The 23,170-nt window shown below is 36.4% G+C and overlaps 1 protein-coding gene and 1 long non-coding RNA gene across 3 annotated transcripts in view; one reads left to right on the forward strand and one right to left on the reverse strand.

The window, feature by feature from the left end:
- The window catches only part of LOC132695101 (uncharacterized), a 57,191-nt gene extending 48,209 nt beyond the window's left edge, over positions 1–8,982 (reverse strand). Inside the window, exon 1 of one of the 2 annotated variants that reach the window (XR_009617725.3) lies at positions 8,646–8,892. This is a non-coding gene — a long non-coding RNA (uncharacterized LOC132695101). Of the gene's footprint in view, positions 1–8,645 lie in introns of both variants that reach the window. The other variant, XR_009617726.3, reaches the window with a different exon arrangement.
- Positions 8,971–23,170, forward strand: part of CELF2 (CUGBP Elav-like family member 2) — an 844,193-nt gene continuing 829,993 nt past the window's right edge. The window contains exon 1 of the mRNA XM_078450445.2: positions 8,971–9,046. The gene's annotated coding sequence lies outside the window, so the exon portion shown is untranslated. The remainder of the gene's footprint in view (positions 9,047–23,170) is intronic.

The raw sequence follows: 23,170 nt of genomic DNA on the forward strand, positions 1-23,170 counted from the left end.
AATGTATCAGATTTTGACTAAAATTGCCTTGCATTTATAGATTAATTTGAGGAATATTAGATCTCTATAACCTCGTGTAACTTGTAACTCAGATTTTCATATCCTATATTATTTATTTCAATAATATTTTATAATTTTGTGCAAGAAGATCTTACACATCTTTTGTTAAGTCTGTTCCTCAAGGCTTCACAGTTTGGTTCCTAGTATTTAGAGGGTTGTGTTTTCCACTAAATTTTATGCTTATTGATGAAATGTAGGAATATTCTTAAATTTTTATGTATTTTTCATCAATGATCTTGATGATCTCCTGTTAGTTATAAATGGTTATATTTATATGTACGGGTCTCTTGCATTTTCTCTACAGATAAGTATATCATCTGAAAAGAAGAAATTACAGTTTGTTTCTTCCCTTTCAAAATATACATTGCTTATCTTTTCATGATTTCATTTCATTTATTGTTTAGAATCCTTAAGAAAATGCTGAATAACAAAGATAATAGAAATCACTCTTATCTTTCTGATTCTAATGGGAATGCTTCTGAGTTCCAAGAGTCAATACAATACTTGTCATAAGTTCTGGGTAAATGACATTAACTGTTTTCAGCAAGTAGCATTCTATCAACTTTGGTTAAGAGATTATTTATTTTTACTTAGGAACTGATTTAGAATTTTTTTAGATTGCTCTGTTGTATGCACTGGAGATACAAATCCTAATTCATTTGAGGAATGTCGTCCATTTCTTTGTTCCCTTTGAGTGTGACAGTTTTATCTATTTCCATTTTCCTAGTAACTTCTTTCCTTACTTTTTTCTTCTTCAGGATGCTATGTAGAGGTCACTTCCCCTTGGAAGCCATCTTGGATTCCTTGAGCCTCAGTTGACACTATCCTTTCTTCGTCCACCCATATCAGGCTATACACTTTCCCATCCTTACACTTATCACTCGTCTTGGTTGTCTATCAACTTGTCTTCATCCCCACTTGTCTGAAAGAAAATATTGGTTCTTGTTCCCAGTTGTATCTCTAGTAACTAGGACAAGGTCTGACACAAATTAAGGTCTTAATATTTATTTAATTGACTAGTTAATTGCTTACAGTGTTTTCCTGGTTTGTTTTAGCGCTGAGGTGGAGCATTTGATTAGTTTTCAGCCTAAATTATAATCACTTTAAGCTTTGATATAAGAAGTTTGGCCCATTTATGACTAAAACCAGGCCCATTGTATATAAGATATAAATGTTTGTGTTGAGGAGGTTTTTGGGACCTCTCTGGGAGAAACTGAGAGGAACAGCTTTCTAATTTCTCATCTCAAATATCTGTATTTCTCAACAGCTGTTGTGTTTCTGGTTTTGTTTTTTTTTTGAAAGAGAGAGAGAGCATGTGTGAGCAAGTGGGGGAGGGGCAGAGAAAGAGACTCTCAAGTAGGCTCCACACTCAGCATGGAGCCCGCTGGGGCTTGCTCTCACAACCATGAGATCATGACCTGGGCCAAAATCAAGAGGTGGACTCTTAAATGACTGAGCCACCTAGGTGCCCCAACAACTGGTTTATTTTAATCTTATGAACAGTATGACACATGAAGCTGATTGTGTTTTCTATTTCACATTGGTTGGGAATATTAGAACCAAATTGCCTCTTAACTTCTATGATATTACAGTATCATTGTGTTCATTAATTTAATTCCTGATTTCCTTTGCATATGTACCTTTATTTTTCTCTCTCCTCAGTATCATTAAATTATGTTTTATATTGCTGAATTATATGTTTCCCTGTAAACTACCTTAAATCTGTTTTTTAACCAAGCAAGATAAAATATTATTGGCGTAATATATCATTGAAGGAATTCTCACCACTTCAACCTATTGTAAATGCTGCTAACAGATTTGTTTTTCAACAATACATATATAATTATATCTTACTCCTGTTTAAAATACTTCAGTGATTTCCTATGATGAGACACAAACTTCATATAAAGGTGCACATAGATCTTTAAGACACTTTTACTCAGTGCAGTCTTGACACAGGATCATTTAAGCACATCATGTCTGCATTTGACTAAACCATTTGGAAAATAAAATATACAAATATATTTCTATGAAAATGTACTGGCTTACCTTTTCATCAAAATTATAAAGCAAGACCTTTTCTTTTCACAATAGCAAGCTTAGGGGTAGTTAGTTTTATCGTTGCTTGTTTATTTTGTTGTGTTTTGATTTTTTTACACAATGATAAATATTGGACTGCATTTGGCAAGTAATGGAAATGCTACAAGTTTATATCTTGTTGCAGAAAAAGGAGAGGGCACAAGACAGAGCATAAAAAAAATGTAACTATGAATTGTTCAACTGCTGTCTAAATAAATAAATAAAAATTGTAACATGTTATGCACAATGTAGCAAGTGTTATCCAGAAGTTAACTCAGAATCCAGGAGAACTGTACCTACAATCCTCAAGTTTGAAACAGCTTTAAATTAAATGACAATGGGAAATTATTTCAGAAAAAGATAAAGAAGATTTTTCGGATTCACATCTGATCTTCTCCACTGTATCACCCCCTTTGTTTCTCTTCCTATTTCTAAAAAAGAAGAATTATGTCAATTCTAATAGATGCAGATAATCATGGTTTGGGGAAAATAACTCTGCTTTACAAAGACTTACTCACCACTGGCTTGGGAAGAAATTATGAGTTTTGTAATGAAATTCTATATTCCTTTGCTAATGTGCCAAAATAGCAAGTCATTTAAATCTGCCTTCCTAACAGTATCAGATAATATAAATATGTTGCAGAGCATTTTGCAGAACATCCGTAAGATGGGAGGGTTAAACTTCCTTAGAGATCAATTGATAAAGATTTTAATTTGGGAAAAGATTTTAATTTGGGAAAAGTCATGAGCAGTGACTACAGTGAAGAACCTGAAACAAGGATGGGATAATTCCAGTTCATATCAGAATGAACAATTATATAATGTAACAATTGAAGAGATACTTTACATGTGTGCTTGTGTGATTCCTGGGCTGTTTGTTTAAATACAAGATGCATTATAGTGCCCTTCATATGTATAGACATGGCTATCCAACAAATATTCCCTTGGTCTATTAGGTGTGCCATAAATCATCTTTAAAATTAGGTACAAATACAGTTTCTGCCAAATTAAATGCTATATATTGGTAAGAAGGGATTGCCATATACACATTTACGTGTGCTGTCTTTTCAGTCATATCACAATTTTCTCCACATGAGAAAGATTTCTAAAATAAACCTTTAAAAATTAACATTTATTTATTTTTGAGAGACAGAGACAGAGCATGAGCAGGGGAGGTGCAGAGAGAGAGAGGAAGACACAGAATCCGAAGCAGGCTCCAGGCTCTGAGCTGTAAGCACAGAGCCCGATGTGGGGCTCAAACTCACAAACCGTGGGATCACGACCTGAGCTGAAGTCGGACACTTAACCGACTGAGCCACCCAGGCGCCCCTAAAATAAACCTTTAAATGTAATTGTATATACAATTGACCCTTGAACAACCTAAGGGTTAGGGACACCGACCCCTGCACAGTCGAAAATCTGTGTAGAACTTTTGACTCCACAGAAACTTAACTACTCATAACCTATTGTCAACAGGAAGCCTTACTGATAACAAAAGTAGTCAATTAACATATTTCTATGTTACATGTATTATATACTGTATTCTTACAATAAGGTACGCTAGAGGAAAATAAAATGCTATTAAGAAAATCATAAGGAAGAGAAAATACATTTACAGTACTTTACTGTGTTTATGAAAAAAGCCCAAGTATACTCCAATTAGATTTTCATATATTCTAACTAGATCGAGAATAAGAACCTGGAAGTCTTGTTTCATTGTGTCCCTTACTATCTCAACCTAAACTGGACTACATTGCCAAATAGAACTGCTGTAAAATGGTTAATAAATTCTAATTAGATTAAGTTGTGTTGTAGTTAACTCCATGAAGTTTTGCCTTTGGCATTTCCTTTTTTTTACCAATGCTATCCGGCAGCTGACCCCACCACCAGTATAACGAGATCGCTTTGCCAAGAGCCTTCAGCTTGCTGTTTCCTCAGCATTTTCTAGTCTATGCCAGTCCAGGTTATATATATTTGCAATCTTTGAAGAATCTGATGCTCTGGAATCTTTTGACCCCATCTTGCTCCACATTTCTTCTCACCTCTGATGTCACTTCTTCATCTGTCACTTGAGCTCCACCTTCACCATCCCTGAAATTCTTCTCTCATTTCTTGGCATTCTCTTGAAGAGCTCATCACTATGTGCTCTCTGCCCTATGCTCATAACTCTCATCATTATCACCTCTGCACTGATCCCTGTCTTGGCAGCTAGAGTCAGACACCGGCCATCTTCTGTACTTTGTCCAGCTGAATTCTCAAATGGGCATGCTCCAAACTAGCCACACCATCCCTCACTATGCAAAACTTGCACCTCCCTGCAGCCCCCACAGGGTGAATTGTGCTGCTGTCCACCTCTGTATCCAAGGGAGAAGTCACCCCTCCTTCCAGTGTATTCTACTGATCGTATTCTATAAGCCCTATGTCACCTTGGTCAGTACAGGGACCTGAATTTCCCTGGACTTTCGTCTTTGCTTAAACTTTCTCAGACCATAATCTCTCACCAACTGATTTTTAAGGAAGCTTTTTCTCCTTTCCAATCTGTTCCACAAAATTCCAACAGCCAGTTTAATCAAGAAATGAGCATTTCTATAAAATGCTCTATTTGGGGGGTGCCTGGGTGGCCCAGTCAAAGCATCCAACTTCAGCTCAGGTCATGATCTCACGGTTCATGAGTTTCAGCTGCACGTCAGGCTGTGGGCTGGCAGCTCGGAACCTAGAGCCTGCTTCGGATTCTGTCTCCCTCCATTTCTGCCCCTCCCCCACTCGCTCTCTGTCTCTGTGTCTCTCTCTCTCTCTCTCAAAAATAAATATCAAAAAATTTTAAAAACAAACAAATAAAGTGCTCTATTTTTTTACATGTCTAAGTTGGGTGTTCTTTTCTGTATTTTCTGTGGTTTACCGGGTCCTCTTCTTACATCTTGTGTGCATGCTATGCCTATCAGAAGAGCAATGTATAAATAGAATTTAACGTTGTTTCCCATTTTAAACCACCGTTATTCTTCAGGTATCACGTGTTCCCGGCACCACTAATGAAGAGACATTATGTTTAGCCATTTGAGCTCATACCCAGAGGGGCTCCCTTACACTTCAGCATTGAGTTCAATCTAAAAGCATACTTCCATTTGTCAGATGTTTGCTTCTGTGTGAGACTATGTTAGTTAGCAGGGTAGGGAAGTCTGAGGTACCCTACAGTCTTGGTTCTGTCCTAGGCCAAGTGTCATTTTCTGAGTTAATACTTTCATAATCTGAACACCCAGACTGAACTGGGTATTTACTTGGTCCTAAAGAAATGATAGTGAAAACCTCCTTAAAACCAAAATTCTGTGTCTGTGTGTGTAAAGTGTGTGTTCAAAAACTCAAACTTACTTTTCGTAAATGTAATAAAATTGATTTAATAATGGAAACATGTTTCAAAAGACAACCCAAGAGTGGGGCACCTAGGTGGCTCCGTTGGTTAAGCATCTGACTCTTGGTTTTTGGCTCAGGTCATGATCTCATGGTTTCATGAGTTCAAATCCCGTGTGGAACCTGCTTGGGATTCTTTCTATCCCACTCTCTCTGCCCCTCCCCCACTGGCATTGTCTCTGTCTCTCTCAAAGTAAAGAAATAAACTTAAAAAAAAAAAGACAATCCAAGAGTAGCAGATAAATTTTTATGACAGTGGTGAGGTATTTTTTAGTTATTCACATTTAAAGGGATTAATTATATTAATTAAGTAATATAATAAATATAAGCAATTTCTCAGAACCCTACTGAAATAAGAAACCATTATTCATTGGGTAGTGTAGTCAGTAAGACATCAGGATCACATTTTACCATTCACTAGGAAGTGCTTCACTGCCCCAAAGACAAAACAGTAAAATCACGCTAAAGAGAGTTGATCCAGAATGAGGGAGACATTTATCAAAAAGTAATAAATAATTTTAAAATACGCAGTGAGTTTGAAAAAATTGTCAACTATAACTGAGAAGATAAAAATGTATTCGTGTGATACACTTTAAAAAAATGAACTAGCATTTCCCATCCTGACATTAAGTTTCTCTGAGAATGAACATTTAAGTCGTGTATGACATTAAAACTATTGAAAGAATTTCTCTAAAAAACATTTCCAATACACTTGTTCAGTGTGTTTCTTTAAGGCACTTTTCCATGATTTGAAAGCCATATAAATGTATATGCCTACCCAGAACTCCTAACAATTCAGTAGGGTATTTTTGAAGTGACTTTTTTCCCAGGTTGGTTATGAGATACCCAGTAAGATGGTACTCAGTCCCCCAACACCAAGCAGTAACTTCTGCAGTCACAGGTTCAATGTCCAGTGAAATCACAGGGCTCATTCATACATTTCTTAAAGCCTATTCCTTCTCTAAGGTTCAGTGTCGGGATTTTTTATTTGCTTGAGACTGCTATTCTGCTAACTGCACTCAGTCAGCATTGACAATGTAAAAATATTCTTCTTCATTTAAAACAGAGATGTTCAGAATATAAACCAACATGTGCAGCTCTGTGTATATTTGTATATATCCTAATATGTTCTATGTGTGTTATGTTTTCACAATGATACCAAAGTATTTAATATTGGCATGTCATCATAAAACTGTATAATTATAAGGTAAGACACCAGTTTTAAAAAGCCATTATCATTGCTTTTTTCGAGCTCTACATATTTTTTCCTTGTACATATTTTTCTACATATTTTTTTCTTCTACATATATTTTTTCTTCTATATATTTTCAGCTCTACATATCTTCCTAGAAGCCTTCTTTTACAGAAAAGGATTGCGAAAACTCCACTTGAAATTACAGAATGCTTTAGGAAAATAAAACCTCTCTTCTGTTAAATCTTTTGAAAAAAAATCTATGCATAACACTTTCCAAGCCAAAGCATGGGTTGGTTTTATTGCATTTTATGCTGTGACAAAGTACCATAATTAGCACATTGGTGTAATTTACCACTGTTTCATTAAAGCTGATTGCCTAACTACCTGGGAAGTTAACATGGCTTCTTGAGTACTTGAGCTGCCTTATTTTTCTACGCTATAGCTGCTCATGGGAGTCGAGTAAAGGCATTCATTGCTACCAGAAAAGTAATCCTGATAAAGTTTATAATACAAGGCAAATATATAGTTTTGCTCATTGCTTCCTCAGTCTTTCCATTTTTGGTTGGTTTGACTTTAGGGTGAAATTTCAAATGACAATATGGATATCTGATATTCAGCTAAGGTTTTACCAATTGAGAAAGCCAAATCATGTTTATTTCAGTTACATTGCAAATCATTTCTCTTTTGAAAATCTGACTTTAAAAAGTCAAGTCCCTTAGGTCAGGCTCACTGTTGGCTTTCAGGGCTTCTCCATATTGTGCAGGAACAGTGAAATGCATTTAAACGGCTTGAGGTAGGGATAAGAGGAAAAGGTTTTTAAAAATACAAAACCTAACAAGTAAAAGTAAATTAAATGCTGTCACATCTGTACGAATAACTTTGCTTCATGTTAGCAGCCACTAGCAAAGAACCATGTGCATTTTATCCTTTACGCCTTAACCGCGGCACCCTGATTATGTCACGTGACACAGTGCTCAGCACAGTACTCGGTTGGAGCAGGAGGATTATCTAAGAAAGTCCGTGCTTTCATAGGAGACCCAGTGCTATATATACCATTCTAGAAGCAGTGCTTCAGATGAAGAGGCTAACGTGTAGATAATCCGTACATGTGCAGGCATGTCATAGCTTCCATACCAAAGTAGCCTACAGCAGCCTCACCTGAAGTGAAAGTTTAGCAAACAGCAACCACAACAACAATAAAACTTACTGAAAATCCTCCATAAGCTATTTACGTTCTGACAGAAGGACGGGCTTTATTATCTCCCATGATTCCTCCTGCTACACACTGACAGAATATGCTGCACATGAAGTAGCCATTTTATTTCGTTGGCTAAAATTAAAGTGGTTTTCTACGCCTTAAGGTTAAATATGCAATGTATACCCCATCTCCGTATATGGTTTGTAGCTATTTGCCTCATTCATAAATATGAAAATGAGCTTTTTGCCTTATTATCTCATCCTTTTTAAAAGTTTCTGGTGCTTATGGAATCTCCTTCCTAGGCCCTTCTGTCCCTTGAACTATTCTCAATACTAAATGCTCAAAAATAGAAAAAAAAAAAAAAAAGCATTCAAATGAGAAGTGGCAACTCTGTTAATCTTGGCATTTCTACCGTCCCTAGAAATTTCAGTGTTTATGACTGAAAGGAAAACACAGGAGAGAACATGTCTTGGAGAGGAGGACAGGACAGTAAGAAATGCAAAGAATGACACTGAACAGCTGAAAACAGTAAAAATGTAAATAATAACAGTAACTATGATTATTATACATATTTAGAAAAACAAAACAATGAAAGGAAAAAAGAAAACCCAAACAGTAATCAAACCCCATCATCATGAGCTGTATGTGTATCCTTAACATGGAAGGGAATTGCATGCAAAAATCCTTCAAGTAGAAAATGTAGAATACCTTTCCACTGATGATTTTTAGTTGTCAGGACAAGTGAGACCCAAACAGCAGTCAGAATGGTCCCAGCATGCTTGTTTCCTTTTTTTGTTTGCACAGTAGCTGTCAATTCCAGCCTTGCAGGTAGTGGAACCCAGCGGGAAGAAGGGGCGGGACCCAACGATGCAGCCTGAACTGAGAGCAAATTTAAATTACTGAGCCTTTTTTTCCCCCTTTTTTATTTTTCTACTCTGCGACAAACTGAAAAGATTCCAGCACGCTAATTTAACCACCCTGCTTCTTCTTCTTTGCCTTTTTTTTTTTTTTTTTTTTTTTTTTTTTTTGTCTCCCTGCTTCCAGGATAATTAAAAGAGAAACCTGTAAAGGCAACACTCCTGTGAGCGAATTTGTGCTGCAACGTGCTGGTAAGAAAACGAATTTAATTTTTTTATCTTTTCCTTTTTTTCCTGCCCCCCCCCCCCTGCTTTTTTTTGGCTTTTCTTTTTTTTAAAGAGCTGAAGGCTTTGTCTGTCTAATGCAGTCATAAGCGTGGCATCCCTGCCGTGAGGGGTTAGCATGTAATGAAAAGGTGTAATTGCCTGATATGTGACCCTCGCGTCATACTTATAATGGGTAATAACAGCATTCCTAGGTATCCTGATGATGCTTCTCTCTGCGAATTGACTGGTCACCCAGTTTTAACAAGGTTAAGATTGTCGCACTATGGCAATGAGTTGTTGATGGTTTAGGGTTGACATTTCAGTGTCCTGTCAGGGAGAATGCTTGAGTTCTCCAACTTACTCGTTTGTAGGGGTGTTAGGGTTTTAATAGGTCCGTTACAGACCATAACTGTTCTGTTGTTTACTCACCAAACAGGAAGTACAACGATGAAACTTTTTTTTTTAAGTAACACCGTAATTATCCTAGACTTCCTTAGTCCAGATAATGAAACAGACACAAGTGAGTGCTGAGTAAAGTCATTTTAATCCCTTTGATCTGTAACTAGTCAGGAGTTCATTAGACAGTCAACTGTGGAGAGCCTAGATCATTTGGGGACCTTGAACTGGAGATGCCAACTTTATTCTTGAAAAGGACAAATTTTAATTCAACCCAATTAAATTCAACAAGTATTTCTATAGACTCTGCCTGGGACTGGGGCTGAAAATGTTCTTGCCTGTTATTCTGTTACGGGGAGAAACAGAAGCTAAATGGTATAAATTTTCAGCAACATCTCTCCTGATTTCCATGAGAACTGATCTGATCCTTTAAGACACATTTCAAAACACGTAACTGTTGACTATGTGATGAAGTTCCCAAGGTTAAATCCATAATCAATGTACTCCTTCCTTTGACACATGTAAATTTTATGTCAGTTGGCAACTACGGTCAGTGTATTTTTTTTACTGCATTTTAATATTATAGAGCAGGAAGAACACAAAAAAACCTTTCTTGCAAACCAAATATCTCATTTGAAAATATATCCATGTGGCAAACTTCATTTGAGCTTCTCCAGACTCTCCTCGGAAGCTGGAATATACATGGGAAGGTTTAGGCTTGTCTGTGAGTTGGGCTGGATTTGGGTCAAGAAACTTAGGAATAGAGATTTTCTCTTTTTTACCTTGAAAAATACATGATGGGTATTGAGGAGGGCACCTTTTGGGATGAGCACTGGGTGTTGTATGGAAACCAATCTGACAATAAATTTCATATATTGGAAAAAAAAAGAAAAATACATGTAAGATATCAAGGGATATTTTATGCTGTTCTTCATTGTTGTTTGTTAACTATGGTATTTTGTGTTTTGTTTTTTGTGTTTAATAGATAAGTAAAAAAAGTAATAGGGAGACTGTCGAGAATATAGTTGCCAAATGGCCATTAAGACCTTTTTTAAAGAAAACTCTCCTATGAAAGTTTGAAGATTGTATGTCATTTGCATCTGATAGAGAATATGGCATTCTATGCTCTGGTAACATTTGGTCCCTAGTCTCTGTAGCTGTTTAAACTAATTGTGTCATTTCTACATTTAACAGCTCTGAACCATGCCACCCCATGGGTCCTCACTGATGCCCCCCAAATCACTTGAAATGTCTAAAAGGACCTCAGAACATTAGAAAGTGTCAATTGTTAGAATAATTTCTGCCTCTTGCATCAAGAGGAAATACTATGGATTTAGTAGTTCATTTTTAAAATCTGTTTTTATCCGCCAGTAACTGTCTATTAGGAACATTTCAGTTATAATTGGAATAAATTGTTGCCCAGTAACAAGCAAGTAACTCTGAAGCTACTTTCCATAGAATCGGTGACTAAAATAGCTACAAAGAGCTAACTGCAAGTTCAACCAAGGCACCGGCATTTCTTAATTTATTTTTTAATAAAAAAAGATTAATTTCCTTATAATTTTACCATGCTACTTAAACTCTTAAACTTCTTACCAAGGTGTCACCTCCATGAAAATATCTAATTGACCAAAATCCCATCTCTGAAGAATAAAGGCCAGTAGACCTCTGAAAAAAATTTCTTTCTGATTCAAAATAAGAACGAGAGAGGATAAGCACTACCTCTCAGACTATGAGTGTTAACAAGATTCCGGGCTAGCGATACCATTATATGTGGAGAACTGCTATCATCTCTTGCAGAATGTAATGTAAAATTATGGGTTTCACTGTAGGACTCTGTCATTTGAACTAGTAATCAGTCCATAATTCTATAGATTGCTGCAGTTAAAATGATGCTTCCCCCATTAATAAAATATTGAATAACACTGAAATTACTTTAGTTAGATTTTACCCTATCCATTTTTTTTCAATAAAAAAGAACCAGTAATAACCCCACATCCCAATATCTAAGCACGCATAATATCGGAATGTCCTTTCGTCTTCCCTTGCTGAAATGCTATGACATTACAATTTCAAGAGCAAAATTCTTTAACAATAGTTCTGCATTTGCCATTTAGTTCTTGTGGTGTTTGGGAATAGTTTTCAGCTTATAACTGCATGGATGTTGAAGTAGGAAATGCCTTAAGGAGAGGGTGAACGTTGTTTTACACGTAGACATACAAACAGATGGGATTATATATGATGCTGGAATGAAAATGTAAAGGCAATATAAAAGTATAAATAATGCTTTTTGAAAATATGACATTTGCTCAATTCATTATAAATGTTTATTAAGTATCAACTATGTTAGGATCTGTGGGGAATTGAAAAATGAAATAGCCATATCTTGGTCATCCAGGGATTTACAAATGTAGCAGAAGTTCAACTGGTAGACTAAAAAGTGTAATTTGATTAATTAGCCTATGACAAACTCAGCATAGTATGAGGCTCCCGGGATCAAGAAAAATTATGATGTATTGTTTCCAACCTCTTGGAACTGGCATATTCTTCTCACGTTTCCTTCAGCAATTTTTCTATAGCCACATAGGTGTTTTCTCTTTCTTGTGCTTTTTAAAAATTATTATTATTTATTGATGCAGTCTCAATTGTGTATTTTTTTCACTATAATAAGAAGCAAAAAATACTGAGCTGGGCATCAGGAGCTATCCATCCTAATACTTGATTACCAGTGACTTTGTTAATTAATCTTCTTGGGCCTCTGTCTCTTCATCTTTGCCAAGAGGAAGTGGCCCCATCAAATAGTCAAGTTTCTTGACTCTGCCCAGCTGAAGATGGGTAACTTTCAAGGAAGAGAAAGGGGAATGTCAGTTTGGGCAGCCACTGTGGTCAAGTGGTTCAAACAAAATACAAGAGGGCGATGAGTTAATTGACTACAAGTCCTGGCCTGTGCATTTGTGCTTAGCTGATGTGTGGTTAGGCCAGTCCCTTGAATTTGTGCCCTGTTCTCCCTTCACTGATGTGGTAAATTGCCCACAGGACTAGAAAGACACATTGCAACAGAACAGTCAGTGTGTATCAGGAATGCTGTTCTATCATCTGTTGAGATGCTTCCACATGTGACCCAAGAAAATAAAGAGAATATCTCTCCTTGAAACTAAGATGTATAGCAATGCTTTTTTTCAACACATAAAAATATTCTTATGTGCACCAATCCCTAACACTTCAGAGTGATGAAATAATTCAAAAAAGTCAGTTTATAACCTATGCATTAATTAGAATATTGTCTAATGCCTATTACCAAAACTGTTCTAATATACCCATCATATATTTCCTCAGAAAGTATGTAAATGCTTAGTTACACTAAATCTTATAATCCTCTGTTTCCTTCCTGCCTCCTTGGTTTTCTATTGTTTTCACAAGGATGAAGATAGAGAGATACATGAGATATAGAGAGAGAGGGAAACTGGTTTAAGTTTTTTCCCTTTTATTCTGATCTAAAGGTTAATTCATCATTTAGAAACCCAGGTCAATGGAGGGAGGTAGAGAGAAGGCTAGTTGTTCCTAGATTATTTTTGTAGGAAGAGTGGCAAGATAGCACGTGTAATTTCCTCATTCACTCATTCATTCATTCAAACTTTGTCCTTAAATGTCTGTTCTGTAGAAGACACTGATGTATACTGACTAAAGAAACATATATGATCCTCAAGAAGCTTAAACCATTGCACATGACAATATCTTGTTCTTTTTTTGTGGCTGAGTAACACTCCATTGTCTATGAATGCCACATCATCTTTGTTCATCTACCTTTGGACACGTAGGCTGCTTCCATATCTTGGTTAATGTAAATAATTCTGCAGTAAACAAGGGTGCACGTATCTTTTCAAATTAGTTGTTTTCATTTTCTTTGGGTAAATGCCAAATTGTGGAATTACCGGATAGTGTGGTAGTTCTCTGCTTAATTTTTCGAGGAACATCCATACTGTTTTCCACGGTAGCTGTACCAGTTTACATTTCCACTAACAGTGCACGAGTGTTCCTTTTTCTCCACATCCTCACCAACACTTGTTATTTCTTGTATTTTTGATACTAGCCTTTCTGAGAGCTTTGAGATGATAACTCATTGTGGTTTTGATTTGCACTTCCCTGATGAAGAGTGATGTTGAACATCTTTCCAGGTGTCTCCTGGCCATCTGTATGGCTTCTTTGGAAAAATGGATGGATGGACCTAGAGGGTATTATACTCAGTGAAGTCAGACAGAGAAAGACAAATATCCTATGATTTCACTTATATGTGGAATCTAAAACACAAAACAAAACAGAAAGAGACCCATTAACACATAGAATAAACTACGGTGGTTTCTAGATGGGGTGAGGTTGGGGATGTGCAAAATGTGTGAAGGGGAATAAGCGATACAGACTTCCAGGTATGGAATGGACACATCACAGGGATGAAAGATACCGCACAGGGAATATAGTCAAAGGTATTGCAGAAGTGCTGTGTGGGGACAGATGGAAACTGCACTTATGATGAGCAGAGCATAATGCACAGATGTGTCAGATCACTGTTCTACACCTGAAACGAATGTAACACTGTGTCAACTAGAATTCAATAAACTAAAAAGAAGAATGTAAGAAAAAAAAGAGACTTAAAATGTAAGACATTTTTAAACAAATGGCCACGAAATATGTCCTTACAAGTCACGTTATGTGCTGTGAAGGAAAACTTCAAGTGCTCTGATAGAAACTATGGGGGAGACTAATTGAGATTGGTGAGCTCACACAATGCTGTTCTAACCCAAAGATACACATGCTAATTCTTTCTAAAGGTAAAAAAAAAATATATGATTCTATTTCCCCATGTCTTTAGGTAGCAGAGTTAACGAAGTTCTTTGCTACCCTGGATTATTGTAGTAACTTCCTAGCTGGCCCCGAGCTTCTACGGCAATCTCTTCTACCGCCTGAGCGGTCCATTAGAAATGTCAGTCAGGGGCGCCCTGGTGACTCAGCTGGGTAAGCGTCCAACTTTGGCTCAGGTCATGATCTCACGGTTTGTCTTTCCGAGCCCCATGTCAAGCTCTGTGCTGACAGATCAGAGCCTGAAGCTTGCTTTGGATTCTGTGTCTCCCTCTCTCTCTGTCCCTCCCCACTCATACTCTCTCTCTCTCTGTCTCTCTCTCTCTCAAAAATGAATAAACATTTAAAATTTTAAATATATTAACAATTTTTTTAATGTAAGTCACATGGTGTTACTCCTCTGTTCAAGACACTGCAATAAAGATGCCTTAGAAACTTGTAACATTGGTTTCCAAGAAGGGAAACTGGAAGCCTGGGACATAGGGATGAGAGGATGGCTTGCATTTACTATATGCCCTTTTATACCTTTTGATTTTTGATATCCTATTCATGTACTGCAAATTTGACTAAATAGGTTGACTATGTAATTTGTCATTTAAACCTGGACACTTTTGAGAGTGAAAGCATTAACATTAATAATCACTGTGGGACAACCACATAAAATGGAGTTGTCTGGGCCAACAAGGATAACATAACCCTACATATCTCCCTGACTCTTGCTTCTCACATCCCCTAATATTCTAGGCATGTTCATGTACTTTTACATACACAGAGCATTTGAGGTCTGCTCCTACTCCAGGACCTTTGCACCTGATCTTCTCTAAGCCTAGATCATGCTCCTTCTAGATATCCATATCTATTGCTTGTTCACTTCCTTCATGTTTTGCCCAAATATCACCTTCTCTGACCACCCTTTTTGTAAGTACAAGTCACTCTAACCTTCTTTATCCTCCTTCATGGCTTTCTCTCCAAAGTTATCACTTCTTTTATAGTGCATCATATACTGTGTAATTAATTTATTGTAGAACTGTCTCCATTAAAAAGATGTTTCATGGGGGCAGACATTTTGGTCTGTTTTGTTACTGCTGAATCCCTAGGCAAGATATACTTAGCACATAGCAGGTGTTCATTAAATATTTAATGAATGTCGGATGTCACTATTATCCTAATCAGTAGACTTTAGGCTGTGCTCTGGGCTGGGCTCCAGAACTGGGTCTCAGTACAGAAGTGCAGGAGATTGGCTGAGAAATGTGAGGAATGGAGTCAGGGAGGCTGAGAAAGATCCAGAAATAGAGCCAAAAAGTAAAATAGAATATCCAAATAAGTATCAAGTTCAAGAACTCAGATGAAGACACCAAGAAGAGTGGAGACATAAGGCATCATTGGAGATGATGAGACACAACCAGTGGATTAGATGGCAAGTAGGGACAGTAGTAGACAGTTCTCTGATGTCCTGTGTATGTGCAGAATCTGCTGGAATGTGGACCAGATCATCTAAAATAAGGTAGTTCTTTCTTACAAGGTAACTTAGGCTTTGCTGGGATCCCTACAAGACTTTCTTAAGGAACTGTATCATCCAAAAGAAAGCAAGGTTCAAGGGATCTGGGAAACGTTTTACTAAAGTTGCTTTTATAGCCACAACATACAATGTGAAATTTTCTGTGTACCTTTTTTTTAATGTTTATTTATTCATTTTTGAGAGAGTGGGAGGGAGAGACAGAGAAAGAGGGAAGGAGAGAACCCCAAGCATGATCCATGCTGTCAGCATGGAGCCCAATGCAGGGCTTGAACTCATGCACCATGAAATCATGACCTGAGCCGAAATCAAGAGTCCGACGCTTGACCAACTGGGCCACCCAGGCACCTCTCTGTGTACTTTTTAAAGTAGCACTTGAGCAGTACAAATAGCATTCCTCAGAATCTGTGAGTTATAGGATGATGTAAGCGGACCACAGAGAAGTGGACAAAACTCGTTCTCTTGTTCATGTTTAATTCCACCACATTTATATGAATATGTATATGATACACATATTAATAAGCATATTAAGTCAGCCCTATATTCTACGGATGACATTATGGGAGATAATGATTTCTGCATATTCATCTTCTTAAAGGTTCTTACAAGAACATAAAGATGGGATGGCTTGCTTTTCTGGTAAAGACATACCTCGAAGATGCACTACTTTTGAGTATTTCTATTATACTAGGAATATCTATTATACAGCTGACCTATTTAATTGAGGGGTTGGTGGTGAATCCCGAAAACCCTTCATTTTGAAAGATATTTGATAGGGATTTTAATCAACTAAATTGATGTATAATTTACATACAATAGACTGCACCCATGTTAAGTGTGCAGTTTGAGGAGTTTTTAACCAAAGGTGTTCACTGTGAAACCAGTACAGAAATTAACATAGTACAGAACATTTCCATCCATACAAAATTTCCTTGTCTCCCTTTGTAGTCAATCCTGTGCTCCACACCTAGCCTTTAGGCAACCACTGATTTGCTCTCTGTCACTACAGGTTAATTTACATTTTATAAAATTGCATGTAAATGGCCTCATGCAGTATGTACTCTTCTGTGTGTGGCTTGTTTCATTCAGCATAACGCCTTCAGATTCATACATATTGTTATGTGCATCAGTGGATTTTTTTAAGTTTCTTTATTTTGAGAGAGAAATAAAGAAAACAAGTTGGGGAGGGGCAGAGAGAGAATCCCAAGCAGGCTCTGCTCTGTCAGCGCGGAGCTCCATGCAGGACTCGAACTCATGAGATCATGACCTGAGCTGAAATCGGGTGTTGGATGCTTCAGTGATTGAGCCACCCAGGTGCCGCACATCAGTAGATTTTCTTTTGTTGCTGCATTGTATGAATATGCCATACTTTGTGTATCCATTCATCTGTTGACGGGCATTTAGGTAGTTTCCATTTGGAAGCTATTATCAACAAAGCTGTATGAACATTCACCTACAAGTGTTCATGTGGCCATAGGAGGAGTTCTTTTCACTCAGGTAATAGATAAAAGTAAGAATGCTGGATCTTATGATAGGCGTATATTTAACTTTATAAGGACAAACCAAGCATTTTCCCGAAGTGTTGTAAAATTTTATGCTTTATCCAGCAGTGTACCAGGATTCTAGTTGCTAGATATCTTTGCCAACAGTTGAAACTGCCACTCTTTCCCATTTTAGCCATTCTAATGGGTATGTGGTGCTATCTCACTATGGTTTTAATCAGTATTCCCTGAGAAGTTACGACGCTGAACATGTTTTTATATACTCACTGCCTTATTGTGAGGTGTCTGTCCAAATCTTTTGTCCATTTTTCTCTTAATATTTAGTTGTAGGAGTTCCTTTCATATTTTGGGGAGAAGTCTTTTTCAAATATCTGTATGGAGACTATTTCCTCCCAGTATGTGACTTTTCTTTTTGTATCTTTTGGAACACCTGGGTGGCTCAGTCAGTTAAGCGTCCAACTCTTGATTTTTGACTCAGGTCATGACCTCACAGTTCATGAGATGGAGCCCTGTGTTGGGCTCTGCACTTGGGATTCCATCTCTCTCTCTCTCTCTCTCTCTCTCTCTCTCTCTCTCTCAAAATAAATGAATAAACCTTAAAAACATTGTGTCTTTCAAGGAGTAATATTTTTCAATTTGGATTAATCCTAATTAAACATACTATATAATCAGTGTATGAATTTTTTTCTTCTATGGTTCATACTTTTTGTGTTCTCTCTAAGACATCACCTATTAGGAAGTGAAAAATATTTTTCTTTTGTTTCCCCCTATAAGTTTTATAATTTCAGTTTTAATATATACATCTATGATCCATGTTAATTTTTATCTTTGGTATGAGGTGAAAAATCAAGGTTCATCTTTTTTTATGGATATGTAAATGCTTCAATAGCATTACTGATAAACTCTTTCTCCCAATTAAATGATCTTGAACCGTTTGCCAAAAACCAATCGACCATATATGTGTTGGTTGTTTTCTGGAATCTCTGTTGAGTTACATAATCTATGCTTTCACAATTCCACACTGTAGAGATTCCCTTGGCTTCGTACTAAGTCCTGAAAACAGGTAGTGTAAGTTCTTTTTCAAAATTACTTTGGCTATTCTAACTTGTTGTCATTTTCATATATTTTTAGGATTAGCTTGTAAATTTTTCCCTCAAAAAGGCTGCTGAAATTTTTATTAGAGTTTTATTTAATATATAGTTCAATTTGTAGAGCTGACATTTTAACTACCTTGAGTCTCCATCCATAAACATTTATTTAGTTGTTCTTTAGTTTCAGCAATGGGTTGTACTTTGTGTAAACAAGTATATTACCATTTTTGTTAAATTTATGAATTAAGTATACAATGCATTTGGATGTTATTAAGGTGGACTTGTATTTTTTTTTATTTCATTTCCAACTTCTGTTGCTAGTATATATAAATACTTGTGGCTTTTGTGTACTCACCTCCCATAATGCTATCCTGACAAATTTACTTATTAGTTCTAGTGCATATTTTTTGCATATGTATTTCTTAGGACTTTCCAAATACAATGTCAACTTTTGATCAAAACACTTCATCTTTTCAAATTTATATTTCTTTTATTCCTCATCTTAACTGATTGAAATAGCCAGGATTTCCAGTAAAACATTGAATCTAAATAGTGAGAATGAACATCCCTTCTTGTTCTCCGTCTTAGGGGGAGCATTCAGTCTTTCACCACAGAGTATGATTTCCATGAAGGGTTTTTCTTTTTTTTTTTTTTTTTTTTTTTATTTATTTATTTATTTATTTTTTTAATATATGAAATTTACTGTCAAATTGGTTTCCATACAACACCCAGTGCTCATCCCAAAAGGTGCCCTCCTCAATACCCATCACCCACCCTGCCCTCCCTCCCACCCTGCCCTCCCTCCCACCCCCCCTCAACCCTCAGTTTGTTCTCAGTTTTTAACAGTCTCTAATGCTTTGGCTCTCTCCCACTCTAACCTCTTTTTTTTTTTTTTCCTTCCCCTCCCCCATGGGTTTCTGTTATGTTTCTCAGGATCCACATAAGAGTGAAACCATATGGTATCTGTCTTTCTCTGTATGGCTTATTTCACTTAGCATCACACTCTCCAGTTCCATCCATGTTGCTACAAAAGGCCATATTTCATTTTTTCTCATTGCCACGTAGTATTCCATTGTGTATATAAACCACAATTTCTTTATCCATTCATCAGTTGATGGACATTTAGCACTGTTGGTGGGAATGCAAATTGGTGCAGCCGCTCTGGAAAGCAGTGTGGAGGTTCCTCAGAAAATTAAAAATAGACCTACCCTATGACCCAGCAATAGCACTGCTAGGAATTTATCCAAGGGATACAGGAGTACTGATGCATAGGGGCACCTGTACCCCAATGTTTATAGCGGCCATGAAGGGTTTTTCAACACACCCTTTACCAAATAAGGAAGTCTTCTTTTCCTCCTTTGCTGAAAGTCTTAACAATGAAAGGGTATTGTCTTTCTATATACTGAGGACTTATTTGCTAATATTTTTATTAAGGATCTTTGTGTCTTTGTTCATGAAGGTACGGGTTGGCTCCTTTCTTCTCTTTTAATGAATGTGTCTGCTGTCCTCTCAGAATAATATTTATCTTATAAGATAGGTTGGAAAGTATCCTTCCTTCTTTGTTTTTCTGAAATATTTTGTGTAGGATTAGATTTTTTTCCCCTAGATGTTTGATAGAATTTATCAGTAAGGTAGCTGGGCCTGGAGTTTTCTTTGTGGGAACACTTTTAGTTACAAATTCAATTTCATTCATAGATACAGAATTATTTAAATTTTCTGTCTCATCTTATGTTAACTTCGGCCATTTGTGTTAGTCAAGGAATTTGTATATTTTATCTGAGCTATCACAATTATAACCATAAAATGTTTATCATATTCTCATATCCTCTGAGTGCTATAGGATCAGTGGTAGCATTTTGGCTTTCTTAATATTAGTAGTTAGTGTTTTCTGTTTTGCTTTTTTTAATCCATCCATTCATTTTCTACTTCTGCTGTAGCGTATTGCCAAAACCTTAGTGACTTAAGCAATTTAATAAGTTTCTTACTGTGTAGTTCTCTATATCAGAAGTCTGACAGATCTCACTGGGCCAAAACCAAAGCATCAGCTGAGCCACATTCATTTCAGGAGACTTGGGAGAAGGATCTCTTTCCTCACTTGTTTGTAGTTTTGGCAAAATTTGATTCCTTGCAGTTGTAGACTGAGACCCCATTCCTTTGCTGATATCAGCTGGGGGTCATTTCCATCTTCTAAAGGTAATTTCTGGGTTTATGGACTCCTTCTTCTACCTTTGAAGCTGGAAATGGTGTGTCAAGTCCCTTTCACCCTTCAAATCTTCCTTCCTTCTTCCATCTTATTCTTTAACCCAACTGGGAAAGTTCCTCCACTTGCAGAGACACAGGTGATGGCATTGGGCCAATCCAAATATTGCAGGAGAACCTCCCCATCTCAGGGCTGTAGTCACATCTGCAAAGTTTTTCTTGTCATCTAAGGTCACATATTTACAGGTTCCAGGGATTAGAGCATAGATATCTTTGGGAGTCCAGTTTACTTCCTTCTATGCTAGAAGCATACCTAATTGACTTTGCCCTTTTTTTTCTTTTTCTAATATATGCCTTTGAAGCTGTAAAATTTCCCCAACCACCACATTAGCTATGTTCCACAAATTTTCATTCATATTGTCTTCATTTTTTATTCCATTCAGGATAATTTTAATTTATTTGTGATTGCTTCTTTCTCCCATGGTTTTTAAGAAGTGCGTTACTTAATTTCTAGATACTTTGACTTTTTCTACATATATTGTTTTTTGTTGCTGATATTTGTTTTAATTTAGTTAGGAGATAAACTAGTAAATCAGTTTTGTTTTTTGTTTGTATGGTTTGCTTGTTTTTAGGGGTTAATTTTGCAAGGGGGTTGTTTGTTTTTCTTTAGACTACCATTTCTCTTTTAAAGAAATTAAGAAAAGAAATATGTTTATATAGCCTGAACACCTTCCCTTACATTATTTGTAATACAATTCTGATAATAAATTTTCTCAGTTTTTGTTTATCTGAAAATGTTTTCATTTCACTTTATTTTTTAGGATAACTTTAGAATTTATTATTGACACCTTTTTTTTTTTCTTTTAGTAGTTTTATTGTGTCATTTCAATATCTTCTGGCCTCCATAGTTCATTTGTAGAAGTCAATAAATCATAGCATTCTGCACCTATTATTAATGTGTATGTTTTCTCTGGCTGAGTTTAAGATTTTATTTGTTATCTTTGGATATCAACAGTTTAACCACAATATTTTAGGAATATTTTTCTTTATTAAGTTACTTGTATCTGAATTTAACAGTTTCCATCAAATTTGGGAAAGATTCTGCTATTTTTCATTCAAAAAAAATGTTTCACGATCATTTCTCCCTCTCTTTTAGGAACTCCAACTACGTGTATAACAGCTTACCCGATATTCTCTCATAGGCCTCTTAGACTCTATTTATTTTCCTTCATTCTTTTTTTCTCTGTTTTTCTAATTGGGTAATTTGCATTGGTCAATCTTCAAGTTTTGTGATAGCTTATTCTGCTATCTACAATATACTATTAAGCCTATCTAGTTAATTTTTAGAGTTTATTGAGTTTTTCAGTTATCAAATTTCTTTTCTATGGATTTATTTCTTTTTTGAAGTTTCTTATATTTTCACTCACTGGCATCATACTTTCTTTAATTATTTGAACATATTTGTAATCACTGCTTTAAAGTTTTTATCTCCTAAATCCACACCTGGGATCACTGGAAGTCAGTTTCTGTTGACTGTCTTTGTTTCTATTTATGGGTCACACTTTCTGTATCTTTGCATGTCTAGTAATTTTTGGTTGTAAACTGGACATTAAAGATAGTACATTGTTGTGACATTGGATTTTGTAGTATTCTGAGAATTGTGCTTAATTCAGTTAATCTTCCTGAACATGAAACTCAATGTTTTTTTCTTGTAGTATGCAACTACTGATATCTCTAAACTGTTCTTACGAATTCCAAATGCTTTTATTAGTCTAACCTCTTGGAGTTCTTCCCTGTGCCTGTGTAACCTGACAATGAGGGATTTTGGCCAAGATTTTATTCATATTTTGAGACTCCCCTTTCTATAGCCTTTTGCCTGTAGGAATTTCCTTCTAAATCTAGCTTGTGTGGCATATCCTTAGGATCTCACTTTTGAAACTTCAAATCCCTGAGGCTTCAGCCTTCTGCTGGCTATGTTTCATGCAACTGGAAAATGTATTCAGCTTAGAAAGCAGAAAAATTATATATCTTGCCCCATGCATCTTTTATCTTTCAAAAGTAGATTCCTCTCTGACCTCTTCCTGCTTTGTTGCAGGCCCTATAGAATTTTCCCTCACTATGCATAGTATATCTGTCAGCTAGACACTGCATTTTTGGTTTCCTTCCTCTGCAATTGTCTTGCTCTCAGAGCTTCATCTTTACATTTCCAAGTGCTTTGCCAGCTGTAAATTCTGATTTCTGCACACATTTGACAAGACTTTGTTTTTCCACCACCATTTTCCTCTATTGTCACCATGGGAATTGGGAAATACTCCCAATTCTTACACTTTGTAACTATGTGTTTCTTTCTTTCTTTTTTTTAAAGAATAAACTGTTCACGGCTTTGTACACTCTTGGACACATCCAGTATCTTGAAATTAATAGGTTTTTTTTGATGTTTATGTAGTTTTTATCATTGTTATCTGTGGAAGGGTTGGCACAACCACTTAACTCTACTGTCATGACTGTAAGTTCCTTTTGTAGGCATATTAATGTATTTTCTGTGTCTGAT

The sequence above is a fragment of the Panthera onca genome, chromosome B4 (assembly GCF_046562875.1).
Source record: "Panthera onca isolate mPanOnc1 chromosome B4, mPanOnc1 haplotype 2, whole genome shotgun sequence".
Lineage (NCBI taxonomy): Eukaryota > Metazoa > Chordata > Mammalia > Carnivora > Felidae > Panthera > Panthera onca.